The sequence below is a fragment of the Phodopus roborovskii genome, unplaced genomic scaffold (assembly GCF_943737965.1).
Source record: "Phodopus roborovskii unplaced genomic scaffold, PHOROB, whole genome shotgun sequence".
Classification (NCBI taxonomy): domain Eukaryota; kingdom Metazoa; phylum Chordata; class Mammalia; order Rodentia; family Cricetidae; genus Phodopus; species Phodopus roborovskii.
The window spans coordinates 3,309,834-3,329,127 of NW_026125572.1; the positions used below are offsets into that span (position 1 = coordinate 3,309,834).

Sequence of the window (19,294 nt, forward strand, 5' to 3'; positions counted from 1 at the left end):
TTTATCAAAATATCCTTAGTATCCAGGGGGGGAAAAAAAAAGCTGGCAGGAAAAACGTCTCTTGAGTTACTGAGTTTATAAGGAAAAATATTTATTTCTCCAAATAAACTGATGGGCTGGAGGAATGGCACAGCAGTTAAGAGTACTGGATACTCTTGAAGACAACCTTGATTCAATTTCCAGCACCTACATGACATTTCACAACTATCTTCAACTCTAGTTTCAAGGAATCCAATTCCCTTTTAAGGTCTCTTGGGTATGTGCAGGCAAAAGACCAACATATAAAATAAAAGTTAAAAGTAAATAGACAAAATGTTATCCTTAAGTATATTGGGAATATCACTTCAGCAGCCAAATAGGACCTCTACGAAAACCAAAGGAAGGTTACAAGATTTTACCACTTATATTTCTCAATTTTGCATAGAATGTTTTTCTTATAGAGCTGACAAGTATCAATAGATGATGATCCTAGCATAGAATATAGTAAAATAATTCTAAAATTTAATTTTCTGTCTTCCTCAAGAATAAAGCAGAGTTATCCATCATTTTATTTTTAACATATTAAAGTGATAATCTGATGCAGTTGATCACACCTCTAATGTCAAAACGGGATAAGCAGATAAGCAGGAGGATTGCCATGAGCAACCTTTAGTAATCGGCTCTTACAGTTTTGATATAAAATATCCCCAAGTAAATACTCATCTGTTGAAAGTCTGGTCCACAGCTGACAGTAGTACATTTGGAAGTTCTGGAAACTTTGAAAGATAACTCTGTCTAGCCTCCAGAGAAAGTGGCTTTCGAGGAATGGATTTCGGAGAACATATATTATCCCTGGCCCCTCCAATCTCGTTATCCGCTTCCTTATTGGCCAGGACACACTCCAAGAGCAGCCCCAATGAGAGCCCATTATCGGTGGCAGAACAGAGGCCAATGGCCTCCAGGCAATCATATGATTCCTAAACATGAATGCTTACAAGTAGAGATGGATGGACTAAAGGGTAAACTGTGACTAAATTGGCCACACGCTACAGCTACCACAACATACTCTTTTTCATTTGCTTGTTTTGGTCTGTTTCTTGGTTTTTGGAATTTATTTCAAATTTGGTTTTTTTTTGGGGAGTGGAGGTTGCAAGGGCAAATTCAAGGGGTCAGGGAGATAAGAGGAAATGGAATCTGTGATGTGAAATCCACAAAGAATCAGTATAAGTTATATAAAAAAAGAAACAAAAAAGAAATAAATGATATAATTAAAAAGACAAAGAAATACACCCGCCCACACACAGTACTGTGGTGAACATTACAAGATTTCTCTATACTCTCTTAAGTACTTCTGATGTGCTTGAAATGAAATAAGTATTCAATAAATGGACACCAACCAAACCCTGACTGAATATATGCAGGCAGCAATGGCAATAAAGAAGGTAAGGAGAGAATGATGGTTTTTCAAGGTGAAAATATATAAATTCATTATAGAAACACACTAGAAAGTAAACAAGAAGCATAAGAAAGTGAAACACAATATTCACAACTCACCTTAACACCATGAAATTTAGGAAATTACTTTATGCTAATTTGAAATTCAATTTTTATCATTTATAGCAGCCTTACTAAAATGACAATTAGAGAATTATTGTTTAAGTAATCAAGTAATATTTCATATTAGCAAAATTGGTATTTAAATATGGCCATTAATTAATAAAAAATAATTTCAGTATGTATAATGATTTACAATTATACCGTACTTTTCAAAATGTTATTACATGGATTCTCCTGCATTGGAGTCAAAAAAGAATTATGGATTTCAAAATCAAGTAATTACTACCTCACATTTGATGAATGGTTATTGTTCAATGTTAGGGACAAAATAATAACATGCTTGAGTGAAAAGACAGAGGACAGGAATGAATGAATGGGTCATGGATATGACTGAATAACTCAAATTCCAGAAATTGTTATGAGAGTTCACAGTCATACCCATAAGTATGCTTGATCAGCCCATTATAGTTCACAGGTTAAATGTAATATTGAAAAGAATTTTGAAGAAACATGTGGAGGATGTGATAAGGGACATGGAAAGTGGTAATTCTTTTAAATTTTACTTTGATCAAATATTAAAACCTGCAGTGAAGATGATATAAACATAACCAAGTTCTATTGAAAAAAAATACAGATAAATTATAGTGACAAAGCATACTAGCCAGGAGGACCTAATTGGCTATAACATAATATTAACCAAGCTAACCTGGAATCTGAAAGAGCTACATCACAACAGAGGTAAGTTTTCAATGGGGCTTAATGTACTAGGTTTTTGCCGAGACTATTTACAAAGCAGGACCAGCACAACAAAGATAAGGTTACTTTGTTTTTTCATTATGCAATATAAGGCAAACAGAAAAAAATAATACCTTTCAATCTCTGAGGAATACTATAGAAAGCAATTAAGATCGAATTGAGATTTACTATATAGTTTTATAACAAGTTGTAAACCACTTTAAATCATACCAGACTTTCAGACCAATCAGACAGAGCTTTGGTAGAAAGATTAAAAAAAAATATCAATATATAATATGTCAATAAATAATTTTATTAAAGAACAACCAAACAATCACTTACATGTGATAGTTAAAAGAATTTAAGCACCAAAATAAGGGTTTTATAAATACACACTGATAATAAAGCAAGGAAGAACTTCACACATTTTGTGTTAATTGTGATGTTCATTTGTTTATATCTCGTTTTCCAAATTCATTTTAGACTCTACAAGAATAAGAAATTTATAGAGCCTGCAGCAATTGCATCAAGCAAAAAAAAAATGTTGGAAACATATGTTGGCTGATATTACATTATCATAATCTACTAAAGTTTATTTCAGGCCATACAATCACATAGACTCTAGGGTTCATATGCCATCTTCTATTAACCTGCTAGTTACATTATATTAAAAGGATTTCTTAACCTTTTGGTATTTTAATTTCTTTATCCAAATTTAGAAGTTTTGAGAAGCTCATAAGAATTTTTTTCTCTTTCTGAAAACATGAGATCTAATCTTTGCTGTGATTACAGAAAATAGTTCATGTTAAATCCACATAAGATACCTGCCTTATAGAATTGTTGCAAAAGGATTCAATTATAATATGTCCATGCTTGAAAGAGTACTTGGTATGAGCACACAACAAGCATATACTTCATCCTTATCACTGCTGTCTTCACAGTCATCATCTTTGAAAGGGTATCAAGCAAGGAGCTATCATAGTGTTTGTAAGGATAATGCATAGCCTGTTGTTACCATAATCCATGAAAAAAACTAAAACCCCATTATCATGGAAGGGCATTTAAGGTATTTGTTCCACTATTGTTAGTTGGGGTCATCCTTGTAGGTCTCTAGACATTTCCCAAGAACCAGTTTTTCTTCAAATCTATAATGGATCCCTCTATTATGGTATCTTTTTCTTGCTGTCCTCTATTCTGCCCCTAGCTCAGTCTTCTGGGTTCCTTATGATCTCCTCTCCCCTGCTCTTCTCCCCTTCCCTTCCTCCTAACTCCCTCTCCACCCACTGCCCCTCCGCTACTCCCAATACGCTCTGGAGATCTTGTCCCTTTCTCCTTCCATGAAGGACCTTGTATGTTTCTCTTAGGGTCCTCCTGGTATCCTAGTTTCTCTGGTGGTGTGAATTTAAGGCTGTTGATACTTTGCTGTATGTATAAAATCCATACAAGAGTGAGTACATACCATGTCTGATTTTTTGTGCCTGCGTTACCTCACTCAGGATGGTTTCTTCCAGTTAAATCCATTTGCCTGTGATTTTCAAAATTCCGTAGTTCTCCCCCTTCCCCCGCTGAATAGTACTCCATTTTATAAATGTATCATATTTTCTTTATCCATTCTTCAGTTGTGGGGCATCTAGGTTGTTTCCAAGTTCCAGCTATTAAAAATAATGCTGCTGTGAACATATTAGAACAGATGTCTTTGTTGCCTAAATGTGCATCTTTTGGATATACGCCTAAGAGTGGAATTGCTGGATCCTGTGATAAACTGATGCCTATTTTCCTGAGGAATCACAATAATGATCTCCAAAATGGCTATAGAAGTTTGCACTCCCACCAGGAGTGGAATAGTGTTCCCTTCTCTACACATCTTCTCCCGCATAAACTGTCATTGGTGTTTCTGGTTTTAGCCATTCTGACAGAAGTAAGATGGTATCTCAGAGTTGATTTGATTTGAATTTCCCTGATGGCCTAAGGATGTTGAGCACTCTCTTAAGTGTCTTTCAGCAATTTTAGATTTCTCTTTTGAAAATTCTCTATTCAGTTCTGTGCCCCACGTTTTAATTAGATTATTTGGTGTTTTGGTGGCTAACTTCTTGTGTTTTTTGTATATATTGGAGATCAGCCCTCTGTCACATGTGGGGTTAGAGGATCTTTTCCCCACTCTGTGTGCTTCAGTTGATCTTGTTGATTGTGTCCTTTGCCTTACAGAATCTTCTCAGTTTCATGAGTTCCATTTATAAACTGTTGATCTCAGTGTCTGTGCCCCTGGTATAATATTCATGAATCAGTCTCTTGTACCAGTTCTTTCAAGGATACCTCCAACTTTCTTGTTTAAGAGGTTCAGTGTGGCTGGATTTATGTTGAGGTCTTTGATCTATTTTGGACTTAAGTTATGGCATTGACAATAGACATGGATCTATCTGCAGTCTTCTACACACCAACAATTAGTTAGACCAGCACCATTTGCTGAAGATGCTTTCCTCTTTCCATTGTATAATTTTAGCTGCATTGTCACAAATTGGGCATTTGTAGGTGTGTGAGTTAATATCAGGATTTTCAAGTTGATTCCATTGGCCTACCTATATACTTTTGACAAAACTAAGCTGTTTTCAGGATAATATCTCTATAGTAGAGCTTAAAGTCAGGGATGACGACGCCTCCTGAATTTCTTTATTGTACATGGTTATTTGGGCTATCCTGGGTCTTCTGTTTTTGCATATAAAGTTGAATATTGACCTTTCCAGATCAGTGAAGTGATAAGCAAAGAGGGCAAGACTAGGCAACAGAAAAACACAGAGACAGGTGACCTGAACAAGGGGTAGATCATGGACTCCCACACTGCTAGCTGGGAAATCAGCATAGAACCAACCCAGATCCTCTCAACGTGTGTCTCAGTGGAAGGCCTGGGCAGTCTATGGGATTTCTGACAGTGGAAGCAGGATGTATCCCTGGTGCACGAAATTACTTCCTGAGCACATTCCCCATGGAGGTATATTCCCTTATCCTAGAGACATAAAGGAGGGCCTAGACCCTACCCCAAATGATTGGAGAGATTTTGATGATCCCCTCTGAAAATCCTCACCCTTCCTGGGAGTGGATCGGGAATGGGACAAGAGGAGAATCTTGGGGGGAGGGCATGGAAGGATGAGAGATAGAGGTAATCAAGATCAATATGTAAAATAAGAAAAAAAATCCAAAGAATGTTTTTAAATGGTCTATTTTCTAAAATAATTTTTTAAAAAAAATGGAAAAACATATACTTCCACCACACTTTTAAAGAATAATTTTTTACTTTTAAATCTGAATGAACTACACAATCCTTCCTAATAACTATTGTTCTTTGCTGTATCTTACTTCTGTTTTCTCCCTGACAAATCCTCAGGATATATCTTTTCTCTTACTGGCAGTCATTTCTGAACAACAAGGAGGAAATTTAATTTAAATTATCAATGTCTTCATGGAAAAACCATGTCAATAATTCTGAAACTCAACTATAAATTACATGAATGTAAATCTTTAAATATTTTGATTAATTATAGAGGAAACAGAATGAATTATTTTCAACTTAATTTTGGACAAGTTGAATAAGATGGTACTTAAATAGTAACATTATATATCTAAAATTTATCTCTAACACTGTAATAATGATAGCTTACAGATACTTTAATAATCTGCTGAGGATCTATGCTAATACCCAAATCCACCTTAAAATATACCCAAATAGCATATCTTGAAAATTATGTCTTAGTCAAAAAAAAAAAAATTCACCCAAATTGGTAAATACCAGCAATGAAAAGGGTAACATAAATTTTTATTTATTTTTGTTTGGTTTATACTAACAAATATAATTTAGAAATTTCGCATAATATAATCTTTTCTTAGGAAATAAGGTCTGAGCCTTGCTTAAATTATAGAGAACAATTCTAATCAGATCATTTAATCATCTCCTTATTTTGGAATTACTGAGTTAATGGCTGAGCAAAACAGAACTGATATGTATATATTCTATATTTAGACATTAGAAATCATGCGACACATTTTAAAATTAAATTAAGTTTGTTATGTAACTATGGTGAAAACAGTTTTATAATTTAAAATTGGCAATAGTTAAAAGGTCACACTGTTAAATACTAATACTCTTCAAAAACAAATACTTGATGAAAACAAAAAGAGATAAAACATACATGAAGCCTACAAGATTATCTTCTCCAATGAAAACAAAACACATTTTTGTAGCATCTTGTAATCCTTGTCTGAAACAAATGAGAGATTTTTGTCTCTCATTGTGATAAAATTATTAAATCTAATAAATCTTGATTGTTGATTCAAGTTCAAAAAATCATTATCTACTTACAAATGGAAACTTGGCAGATTAGAAGATGTCAAATTACTTTAAGTATGTGATCCCATAAAACAAATAGGATTAAAAAGAACCAGAAAATAGGACCTAATCATAGCTTAATTAATATTATTTCTTTGTATAAATTAAAACAATAAGTAAGAGACCTAACTTAGTAAGATTTTGTTTACTTTGGGGGTGATATGAGATGTAAGTACTACATTTAAAATAATGTAGAGTGGATAAATCCCAAAATAATAAGCATATAGTATACAAAGTCTCTAAAAAGTCTGAAGACTACACTAGTACACCTTTCACTTGACTTTTTATTTTACCTGTGTTCTAGGAAATCAAACACAAGTCCTTGTGCTTAAAAGGCAGTCTAACAAACTAAGCTGAATCAGTAGCCATTCAGAATGCTTTAAATGCAAAATGTTTGTATGAATTTTATTCTAACTCTTGTTTGTGGCAATTATAGGATTAGATGTATGTATTTCTGTATTCATGTCAAGAAATCAAGGTGCTGTAAACCACAGTGTAAACTCTCTTCTGTAATAATAGAAACATAAATATCATCATCGTTCTTTTGTACATGAAAGATTTCCTAAGATTGTGTTGCTGGGCCAAGAGATATTCATTTTTTTTCATAATTTTGAGATGTAAACTTGAAATTTCAACCCCTTGAAAAAGCAGTGCATGGAATTACAAACTTCGTAGTGTCTACCATCAACAACATCACAAATAACACTGTCCTTGTTCCTTATTTGTTCTTCACTCCTTTGAAGAGCAAGAGAAAAAAGATCAAGTTTCTTCCTTTGATTGTCTCTTGAAAATAGATCAGATTTTTTACACAAATGATAAATACACATAACCTTTTGTTAGGAGAGAAGGGAAAAGAAACCAAGACCCTCCTGGGATTTGAACATAACTGCTACTTCTTTTCAGCAACAATAATGTAGTGAATTAGCCCACTGTTAAAGAAAAAAAAAAATAAGAGTTGGCAGCATGTTTTTTCAAAAGTATAATAGAAACAGACATCATCAGTGTTTAACAACCAGCACAAGTGCAATGAGAAATGGTTTTAATTTTCTAGCAATACACAAGCCAGAAAATAAACTTGTTAAAGATACATATCCCAGTTCCTTGTTTGGAAGTAACTGTTATGTTTTGTTTAATTTTATGGATTCTGAAAAACATAATTAAACAGGTTTCTTATAAAGTATCCTTGTAAGCGGCAGACATTTTAAAACCAGTTTTACTGTATAACTACACATGACAGATGATTAAGATTAAGTCAATTTGTATTTTGAGAAGTGGGAATTGGCTACTAAACTTGAAACTTAAGTATATTCAGTATTCCAAAGAATTTCATTGAGTTAATTTTTTGAAATACACTGTGTTCTAAGTTTGAAAAAAACAAGAAATGATATGAAATTACAGCTTTTATAAATCTGCCTGTAACATTAGGCTACTACTTTATCACATTTATTGTGACAAACAAAATACAAAATCACAGTAAATGGCCAAACTTTATTCCTTGCAATTAGTGAGTTTACTTTTGGGAACTTTGAGCTCTCTGTATGACTTTTCACTAGAATGTTCCTAAGTGATTGTCATTCTGCTTTTGGGACACTTATAGATTTTGTACTTGATGACCTCATAAAACAATTCAATTTCCCCCTAATATTTCTAATTTTTGAAATACTCCTCTTGATCTTTAAATTAATCCAGTTACCAGTGATTCCACAATCATGGTTTTATCTTCTGAACCAAAATAAATACTATCCATCTTCTTATGATAGACTATTCAAATACCTGAAGTTAGTTCTCACTTTTAAATATATTCATGTATACATGCATAACTAAAACATACATATATGTGAGCATATATATGAAAGACAGATACATTCCAGATAGATAGTTATAATGTACTACTGCCACTTTCCCAGAGCAGCATAATTCCTTGCTACATTCTAAAACTTATCCTTATAATCACAGATAAGTATACCTGCCACCACTCATCAAATAAGCTTTTCTATATAGCAAACAGAGACATCACAGAAAAGCACAATTAGACACTCACAAAATATGAAAAGATCTGTGATTCTCAGACTCCATAGATGTCTAAGTCACAAGTTCTGCTTCTATGGTTCATGAAACCAAATAAGTGGATGAAGAATTCTAAGAATTGGGACACCAAGGGGTTGGATGTGAAACAATTTCTTCCAGAAATGGCTGCATAAACAAAACAAGAACAATATGATACCAATGGACAAGTAAATGGAGAAGAAATAATCCTATATGAAGAACTACAGGTAACTAATGACTACTGGGAGAAGGAGAAATAGCCTCTCTCAGGGATAGCTTGTGTTCGTCCTAGAAAGCATATTTATTTATTTATTTACTTATTCATTTATTTATTTTCTTAATTTATATATCAATCCTAGGTCCCTTTCCCTCCCTCCTGGAAGGCATCACCCTCCCTGTAGAGTGGGAGGGGATGGGATGGGAGGGTGGAAAATAATTTTTAAAAAATAGCTTCAGCAGAGAGTAACTAGCTTTTAAATATTACACCATATTTAAATATTGTTCTCTGAGAATGAATGGCACGTTATTTTAAAAAGAAGAGTTGGGCTTAATCAAAAGAAATATTTGGGGTGGGCTCAAGACACAGTTCAGTTTAAAGCATTTTTTTTTCAAATCCCTGAAGCTTTAGTTTCAATCTCCAGTAGCTCAAAATAGAGAGGAAAGAAGATTTATAATAAGAAAACAACCAAGAGACTGCTACAGGAGTCTTTGGTGGAAAAAACTGAATCAAATCTTCTGTCTGGAAAGCAGAATATTGTCATGTACTTTTACAAAGAAATGGGAGCGAAGGTAAGAGGATCAAGGACTATGAAGTTGGAAGAGAAAATTAGCTCTAAAATTGAAACTTGCTCAAGGTCTCACAGACAATGCAGAATAAGGATTTAAATCTAAAAAGTCCAGCTTGACAGAAAATATTCTTCATTAATGTCATATATTACTTGAGTGCTTGTTCTAAACTGGTAACCAACCAAGGCCTTTGTAAAGCTAATTGTTTCAATTCTACACATCATATATTGTCATGATAATAACATGCAAACAAAAATATGCACACCTGGTGCCACAATTTCAAGGCAGTTCTATGACTGGGAATTAAATTATGTCTTGAGTTCTCACTCCTATAGATAACACTACATAGAAAAGAGGGAAATCCCATGCATTATGTAGCAATGCCTGTGAAACCTTTCTTTGATTTTCATTTACTTCAGGAATACAGAGGCAATTATCATTGCCATATGAGCCATTTGCAACCACACAACCTCAATAACAGTGCAGTATCATGCTCCGTATCTTACTTTGACCAACATTACATAAAGGTTGCTAAGACAACTAAGGGGCTTCACTCTGTTAATCTATCTAATAGTATTGTGGCAACATGCATTATCATTAAATACTTTTGAATGGCCCACAGAGTTCAATTTTTGTTCAAAGAAAAGACAAAATGACCAAAGATATACCAAAGCTTCATGGCTTAATTGCAACTTCCAGATAGCAGTAGGCAGAAAACAATAGACAATGTAAACTTTTTGTTTTATTTCAATCCAGACAAAGGATAAAGCAATTTATATAGATGTTTTAGAAAGGAATACTCTTTAACATATTTTGAATTTAGGAGCCTGTACATATGTGCGTGTGGGGTATGCATGTGTGGTGTATGTGTATGTGTTTGTGAGTACACACACCTCTGTACACAAATTCAAAAGTCAAGGAAGCTATCGTTGTCTGATCTATTGCTTTCCACATTATTATTTGGAGAAGTCAATATCTCCCATAAATATAAATACAAAAGTAACTAACAAAATATTATTCAGTTAATTCAGCAACAGTCAAAAGAATTAAGAACAATGACCAAGAGGAATTTATGTCAAGACTTCAAGTTCAGTTCACTTTAGGAAAATTAACTATGGTAGTATAAACATAATATGTTATCTTAGTTTATTTTATAATATATATGAAGTGCTATTATACATACATATATACATATTTATATATATATATATGTATATATATATATGGCAAAACCACCTAATCATCTTAATAAATAGAAAAAATAAACTTTTTATAGTCTAATGCCGACTCTTGAATTTTGAAAGTAACATTCTGACATACTAGGAAGAGATGATTCTGAATGTGGTCAATAACAACAACTAATATATATTGAGAACACCAAAGTTAAAAATTAAAAAAAGACTTTCTAACATTTACACTTATTGCTACAATAAAGTTTCTAGCTGTGGTAATCAGAAAAAGAAATGTATGGAAATGAGAAGGGGGGATGCAATGAAAAATAACCACCTGAACTCATGGACTATAATCTGATATAAAAAAATTCCTTAAGGAGTCCAGTCCCTAGATAACACGTTTTCTACCCTAGAGTACTGAACTATTCTGAGGCTACTAACAAGTCCCTGTCAATATGCAAAATATTTAGTATTCTTATGATGCAATAATATGAAATCAAAACTTAAAAGATAATTCTGCTCAAAGAACTTCAAAAATAAGCAAAATACAAGAAAATAAATTTACAAAAAAAAATCTTCAAGATCTATACTTTGGACATTTAGACCATCTCATCAGACAAATTAAAAATATTTCTTAAGAAGTGAAGTAGATAATATTCTCATTGTATTCAGATGCTAATCTTACTAAATTGGTTTATAGACTAATATGATACATCAAAATTATAGCAACAGGGCTCAAAATGAAGTCTGTGGTAGAGAACTTGCACAGAAGTTACAAGTCTCAGTAGTCAATTATCACCAACAGTAAAAGAAAACTCCAGCTGTTTTTTCTTAAAAGTAAACAAATAATATTTTCAATGTTTAAGAAAATGTAATAAACTTAACATTGCCACTTTCAGCATAAAAAATACTTTGACAAAGTTATACTAACCAAGAAGTGGTAACAACATAAATTCTGGAATGAAAATAAAATAATGACTACATACACTTAATTTGTATGAACTAACTAAACAGATTAGGACATAATCTAGAAAAAAATATGACCCAGGCTTTCGTGATAAGGTTAAAATATAATTATCTTGTTGATATTATATATCAATGGTGAACAAGCAAACAAAATAAAATTAATATAGGAATTATCTCACAGTAGATCACAAACCTGAATGTAAGTGTTAAGATTATGTATACTCCCTGAAGAAATGTGACACACAATAATTGACATTAAATGTACTACATATAGAGAGTCCTTTGGACATATGATAAGTAGTGGTATAGAATTTACAATGGTACTCTAAATATTAACTGTTAAATCCACAGGTAAGTATAGCTCTTTTACATCTCCAAAGATGCTTCTTTTAGCAGATGAAAACCATTAGAGAAAGCCATATCTGATATAAATGCAAAGGAAAACTGACTGTGGTTGCATGTCTTAACTGATATCCACAACACAAAAGGCTCAGGAGATATCACAGAAAAGACATCTGTTGCAAGGTAGTGTCTTAGTGGAGACACCCCAAAATGAAGTGAGCTAGGTAAGATGGAGATTGATCTGTGAGGAATTATGGGGAGGAGAGAGGGTGATTGTGATCAAAATATATTTTATGAAATCTTTAGAGAATTAACATATCATATTTTAAAAGTGCCACATGTATTTAAAAGAGCAAAGAGGACTCCAATTCAGTTTGAATGAAGTTCCATCTGGTGTTCTGGTAATGTTTAGAGATAAACAAATGCCAAGTCAACCCTCACCAAATCTACAGTTTAGTATTTGATATACTCTAATTTATTATTGTGATCTTCACAGAGAAGGAAATGCTTACACATTGCTAAATTAAATTAATTATAATTTAAGTTGAATTTAATCCTGGGTCCTGGACAGCCAACTGTAATTTGTTTTTCAGCAGTTTCATTATAGTACGATAAAATTATTAAACATATTTGGGACTTTTCAATTATCACATCATAAAAAAAAGAAGGCATCTTCCTAGAGAAAATGAATGAACATTTTAGAAATAAATTTGGTCACAGAAAATGAGAGGTTATTTCTTCCTTGGCTCTTATAAATGTTACCTTTACTCAAGACTTATTCATATTTTAGATAAATAAATCTAATCTGAGGACACTTCTTAAAAATGAAGAATTGTGAATTTGCAATATTTTCTCTCAATGCCAACTCTTAGAATGAAAGTCCAGAGAAACAACAAGGTTATTGTTCTATCCCATGGATGATGCATTCCAAATGTTAGCTTTCTTTCAGGATGCTATCAAAGTTCTTTGAAGTTTTGCTATAAGTAAAAAATATTTCAAAAGAAATTATGTAATTTATTGTTTGGAAAAATCAATTACTGCATATTTTATGTTATTGATAATATTTGTTTAATTTAGAAGCCACTGCATGATTCTTTGACAAGTAGGAACAAAGATATCAATGAACATGAATAATAAAAATTTGATTATTAATTTTTTGAGTGTGAAAAGGAAATGATAGGGTTTAATGAAGAAAAACATAAAAAAAAAAAAAAACCTGTAAATGTTGTGTACTGTGTGATGGAAAGCAAAGCCTAACCCCTGCTTTTCCAGACATTAGTGAGATTAATATTTTTAATATTATTAAATTTACTTTTAATACTCAACACAATATTCTATAAGAAAACGTGATAGAAAGAAATAATAGGAGAAATGTTACAAGTGGAAAATAACACTAACAGTGACTGCAGTGACTGGAAGAAAATGAGAATAATGAATATTTATTCAGCACTTAGCCCTTGAGCAGAAGATGTTAAGGATTTTACATGGATTATATCAGTTAATCCTCACATCTGAGTGGCATACTCAGATGGGAGTCTCAGATGGGATACCTAAACTGTCAGAGAAGTGTTTTAACTTAATCCCAGTAATAACATGAATTTTTCATGGTGGATTAGGCAAACTCCCTCTTCCGTTTAGAAGATTAATCTGAATTTATTAGATCATTAAATTCATAGAGAAGAAAGAATCTTTGTGATCAAGTGACCTTATATAAATGTACCTGTCTGATATAGTTTGAATATCAAATGTCATTCATAAGCTCGTGTGTCAAAATACCTGATTCCTATCATGTGCTACTATTGGGGAGGTTATGGCATTTTGGGACTACAAGACCATTAAAGACAAGCAACTGAAAATTATAACCTACTTCCTGTTCTATCCCAAATATTGTGTTTCCCTTCCACCAATATGTAAGAAACCTTTCCTACATTCTCCTGCAGCAATGGCCTCTGCCATGCCTTCCCTCAAACTATAGATGGCAACACTCTGAAACCATTAGCCCAAATACACTTTTCCTCTATAAATTATTTCTGTCATGCATTTTATTACAATGATAAGAAAGGTACTTAATAAACTATGTACAGCATGACTTAAAAAAGAGGACAAATATGGTTAATCTAGGTTTCTTCATTTCCAGAGGGAAAATACAACAAAAGTTTTAAAGACTTATAGTAAGTTCAGTGTATCTCCATGCATTGTGACATCACAAGACAGAAAAAGAATTTACAGGCCATTATCCTGATTTATAACATGACTATATGTGTGTATGATCCATTAAAATGGACCTTAACAGTATCTTTCAGTGGGTCAGTTTTATATTATTATATTTTTAATCTCTAATCACTTTTCAAGTTCACCACAAAACTGTGTAATCAAAAACAATCTAATTCATAAATTCCCAAAACAATGTTAAATATGAATGTTCTTCAAGTGATCAAACACAATCCAAAGTGCATTTTTAACTGAATCAGTATTGAGGGTACACCATTTTAAGAAATGTCAAAAGGGGCTGGAGAGATGGCTCAGCTTTTAAGAGCATTTCTATTCTTCCAGAGGAATTACACTCAATTCCCAGCACTCACAAAGGCAGCTCACAATTCCAGTCCAAGACTCCTATGTTCTCTTATGACCTCTGTGACCACATGGTTCACATGCATACATCACACACACACACACACACACACACACACACACACACACATTATGATAAACCAGATATGATGGTTTGCATAAGGAAGGCTCCCATAGGCTCTTAAATTTAAATGCTTGATCATTAGCATATGGCACGATTTGAGAGTGAGTAGGACTTATGGCCTTGCTGAAGTATGTGTGGACTTGGTAAGAAAAAAAAAAAGAAAAAAAAGTATTTCACAGGAGGTAAGCTTTGAGGTTTCAAGCACAACCAGCCCCAATAGCTTCCTCTCTTTTAACTTCATGCAGATCCAGATGGAGACCTTTCATGTTGCAGCACCATGTCTGCCAGCATGCCACCATAGTCCCTGCTATGATGACAATGGACTAAATCTATGAAACTGTAAGCAAGCCCTAATTAAATGCTTTCATTTATAAGGTTCCATGGTCATGGTGTTTTTCATAGCAATAGAACAGTAAGGCAGAATTAATTACCAGGGAGTGTGTATTTCTGTGACCTGGCCATGATGATTATGAGTATAATTTAATAGAATTTGGAACTCTGTTTTAGGAAAGAAGCTGAACATTTTAAGTGGAACGTAAAGGGCCATACTAGTAGGAATATAGAATATGGTCCTGAGAGCCATGTAGATTATAATGCCCCAGCTCAAAAGGTTTTGGAGAAAATGAATACTAATAAGTGGTATGGAGACTGTTCTTGTGATACTTTAATGGAGAAAGTATGGCTACTTTCTGGCCAATGACCAAAAAATACTGCCAGAGGTAAAATTAAAGGGTTTGGATTACTGGTGTTGGCAGACAAGGTTTTAAGACAATGCATTACTGATTGTGTTGTGTGATTATTAGGAATTGATTATGGAGCTCTATTACAAAATTGAGTAAGCTGAGCAAGGAAAAATACAAATGTGGAGTTGCAAGAGAAAAAAGAACACCAAGAAGTGTACTGGAATAACTTTGCAATTTCAGCCACATTGTTTAGTCTTTAGAGTCAAGGATACAATCTCCCTCTGTGGCTAAAATATGCCATTGAGGCCAGGAATGTGTCAGGGATGTCTCTGCACAGAGGCCTAGAGATGTCATGGTATGAAGCTGTGAAGGTGAAGCTTGGGTTACATTGGAGAGCCCAAGATGTTGGAGATGCCAAAGGCATGGGATACATGCCATGTAGCACTACAGACAGAATGTGGAACCAGCCCAAGAGAGAAAAGTATATTGTACTCAACAAAGCTGAAAATAGTTTCAGACTACATTGCCATTAGACACGTTGTACAGTGGTTAGAATATGCCCCACTGATATTACAGGGGGGTTTGATCCAATTTTCTTACTATGGTAACTTTATTCCATTTTTGGTATGATATTGTATATTCTGTGCCACTGTATATTGGAAGTCTGTGATCTTCTTTTTGATTCTGATAAGTGACAGACAGTATGAGGTTTCCTGGAATCTCAGAAGAGACTATATTTTGGACTTTTACGTATTGTACTATGATAGACTTTTGGACTTTTAAAATTGGACTAAATGCATTTTCATTATGATATAGATAGAAGCCTTCGGGGGCCAGGGAAGAGAATGTGGTAATATGAACAGATTTGTCCCCAATATGTTCATATCTTTTAAAGCTTAGTCATCAGGAAGTCACTTTACTTACAAGGGAATAAGAGGTATGTGGTCTTCTTGGAGTAAATGTGGTCTAGTTACAAGAAGTGTGTTACTAGGGGTGGGCTTTGAGATTTCAAGGCCAAGGCCAGTCCCAGGGGCTTTTGTATTTTTTGCTCCCTATGGAACCAGGTGTAGAAATCTCAGGTACTTCTCTAACATCATGTCTGCCATCATGTTACCATGGTTCCCTGCCATGATGACAATGTACTAAACTTCTGAAGCAGTAAGCCAGCTCTAATTAAATATTTTCCTTTATAAGAGTTTCAATGGTCAGTGTGTCTCTTCACAAGCATAGAACACTGAATAAGGTATCAGGTTATCTATTTCTAATGATGGACCTATGATAAGCAAAGAAAATAATTAAAAGGAAGTTGAGTTTTAAAAAAGATGAAAACAGGAATGTTGCTGCCTTTACATTTCCAAAACCCATATAAGAGGATCAAGTCCATGCTGTGGAGTATAGGATACTGGCTTTATTTCATTATTGTCTCAGCAAATCAGCAATGAACATGTTCAACTCTGCCATATACTCAACTTGTGACTAAGAATCCAAAATGACAAAGAGGATAGTTTATTCAAAGCATTTTAATTAAATCTGAAAATGCCATCATATGACATAAGATTAAATGTTGGCTTCATCTTTTTAACAGCAGTTGATGGTTAGATACTATTTAGTGTAGCATAAAGAGTACTTTTTTATTAAAGCTGACTAAAGAAACACTTGGAGTTGTGTATGAAGGATAGCTTTTATGAGGAAATGATTCATATCAAGGTCAAACTTAATGAAGTCTTATTTTATTTCTTCTTTGCATATTTGAAAATGTGTACAGGATATTGGGTAATATACTAATTCAAAACATTTTTCATGGTTCAAGAGGCTATACCATTAACTGAATAATTTTCAACTGGAGACAATCATAGCATCACAAATTCCTCATTCTGGCAAATATGTGTGAGTGAGCAAGATTATAAATATAAGGTTGAACAGATTATTATCTCATTCTAAGTAAAAATCCTGCCATCACATTATTTTTAAACCACCACCAACGTGTTTAAATGATAATTGCAACCTCTCAATGAGCACACTTCCTTACTATTGGAATTGGCAGGGGGCCCTGACATTTGAGTCATAATCTCATTATGTCTATTTCTCATCCTGGTACACAAATTAAATAGAAACCCAAGCCCAGTAAATTTGGGAGAAGTCTAAGAAGTAACCTAAAATTTCAAGATTTTCCCTTAAATATAAAGGGTATATAAAGAAATTAACATGTATAATAATATATTCTTATTCAGGCTATTTTCACAAAGCTAGCTTTTATTTTAAGGCCAAAAACGCTTCAAAACCTCAAGCCAAATATTTAAGTTTTATAAAACAAAACTGACAGTTTGAATATTGTCTAAATGTAAGAGCTAGAACAATTATAGATTTAAAAAGCAACTACAGCTGTGTGGTAGAGTGCACTCCTTTAATCCTAGCACTCAGGAGGCAAAAGCAAGCAGATCTCTGTTAGTTTGAGGCCAGCTTGATCTAAAATGCAAGCTCCAGGACTGCCACAGCTACACAGAGAACTCTACCTCAAAAAGACAAAAACAAATACATAAAAGCAGCAACCAATGCAGTAAAAAATAAAGTATACATTTCACAACTTCCTCCCATTCTGAAAAGTCTTCAGAATGCAGTGATTACCAAACACAGAACATACAGCTTAAAATATTAATACAATACCTTCATGTGATCAAATAGTACCAATAATACAAGTGATATTTAAACTGAAATATTGAAATATGCCATGTGGGAATCCAACACTGTCCTCGAGTTATTTCAAATCCTTAGATTTGCATGTCAAAAATTTTACAGGTGAATTTTCTACATCACTTGATTTAGCCATTTGAAACAGATGTTCTTTTTTCTACCATTCTCAAATGTCTTTTTAAAAACTCTTCTATTAAATTCCAAGATTATAACATTAATCATTCATAAAACTCTTTCATAGATCATCAGTTATGGTTCCCAGAGGTATTTCTTCTTTCACTTATCATTGAAGACACTTCATAATATGGATGGTGTTAAGTTTCAAACCCACAACTAATGGCTGAGGTACACATTTAACAGATCAAAGCTGTACTTGGGATGTCTTCTCCAAGCATTCCTCAAATCCCTACCTGTTACAAAGTGTGGTTCACATACCATGCCCTCTACACAGAGCTCTCCAGCCCAGGGGCTATGCTATCCTCCTGCCCCCCCCCCCCGAGTTCTTCCCTATATAATCCAGACAGATTGTTTATCTGCTCTCTTTTGGACCTTTGACCTCTTGACAGCTGCATCTGATTCCCCTCTTTCACCCTCCTTTTCTCTTCTCCTCCCCACAAATGGCTCAGCTCAGTCTGGTCATGTATACTTTATTGCTCCCAGATATCCATGCCTCTGATTATGCTCTCCCACATATCTATAATAAACTTTCCCCTCTGTCATACCTGGGAGCAATCATGCCTTTCCTTCCATTTTTTATTTCTTGAGATATTTAGGTAAATTATACATTTATTCAATTTTTTTGTTGTTTCTGCCATTTTTCTCCTTGTTCTTTCTAAAAAAATAAGTAGCTTCTTGAATCACTACTGTTATAATAAATTGTGTAGGGGAACTTGGCAGATTTCATGGCAGGGGGAGTGACTGAGGTGGGTTGGGAGGGGTGGAGGAAAGACAAGCAATCTAGTCAGATATAGGTTAAGTGAGAAGTTTTATTAGAAAGGGAGGGGGAAGGAAAAGAGGTAAAGACACAGAGACAGAGAGAAAATGAGAAGAGACAGATGAGAAGAGGGAGACAGGAGGATTCCTATCTAACTCAGTGGAACAGCAGAAAAACAACACAAGTGGGTGGGGGTCTTTCTTATAAAGGGGTCCTTTGCACTTGCCTACAGGCTACATAACAATGGAACACTGGGCTGACCAGGGTACTGCCTGATTGAATTCTGCAGGTGACAGGGGCAAGCCAACATAATGCCTGAATCCTTACATT

General features: G+C 33.9%; 1 protein-coding gene across 1 annotated transcript in view; it reads right to left on the reverse strand.

Moving 5' to 3' along the window:
- Gucy1a2 (guanylate cyclase 1 soluble subunit alpha 2) overlaps positions 1-19,294 on the reverse strand; it is a 278,376-nt gene that overhangs the window by 176,252 nt on the left and 82,830 nt on the right. The gene's annotated exons all lie outside the window — the stretch shown is intronic.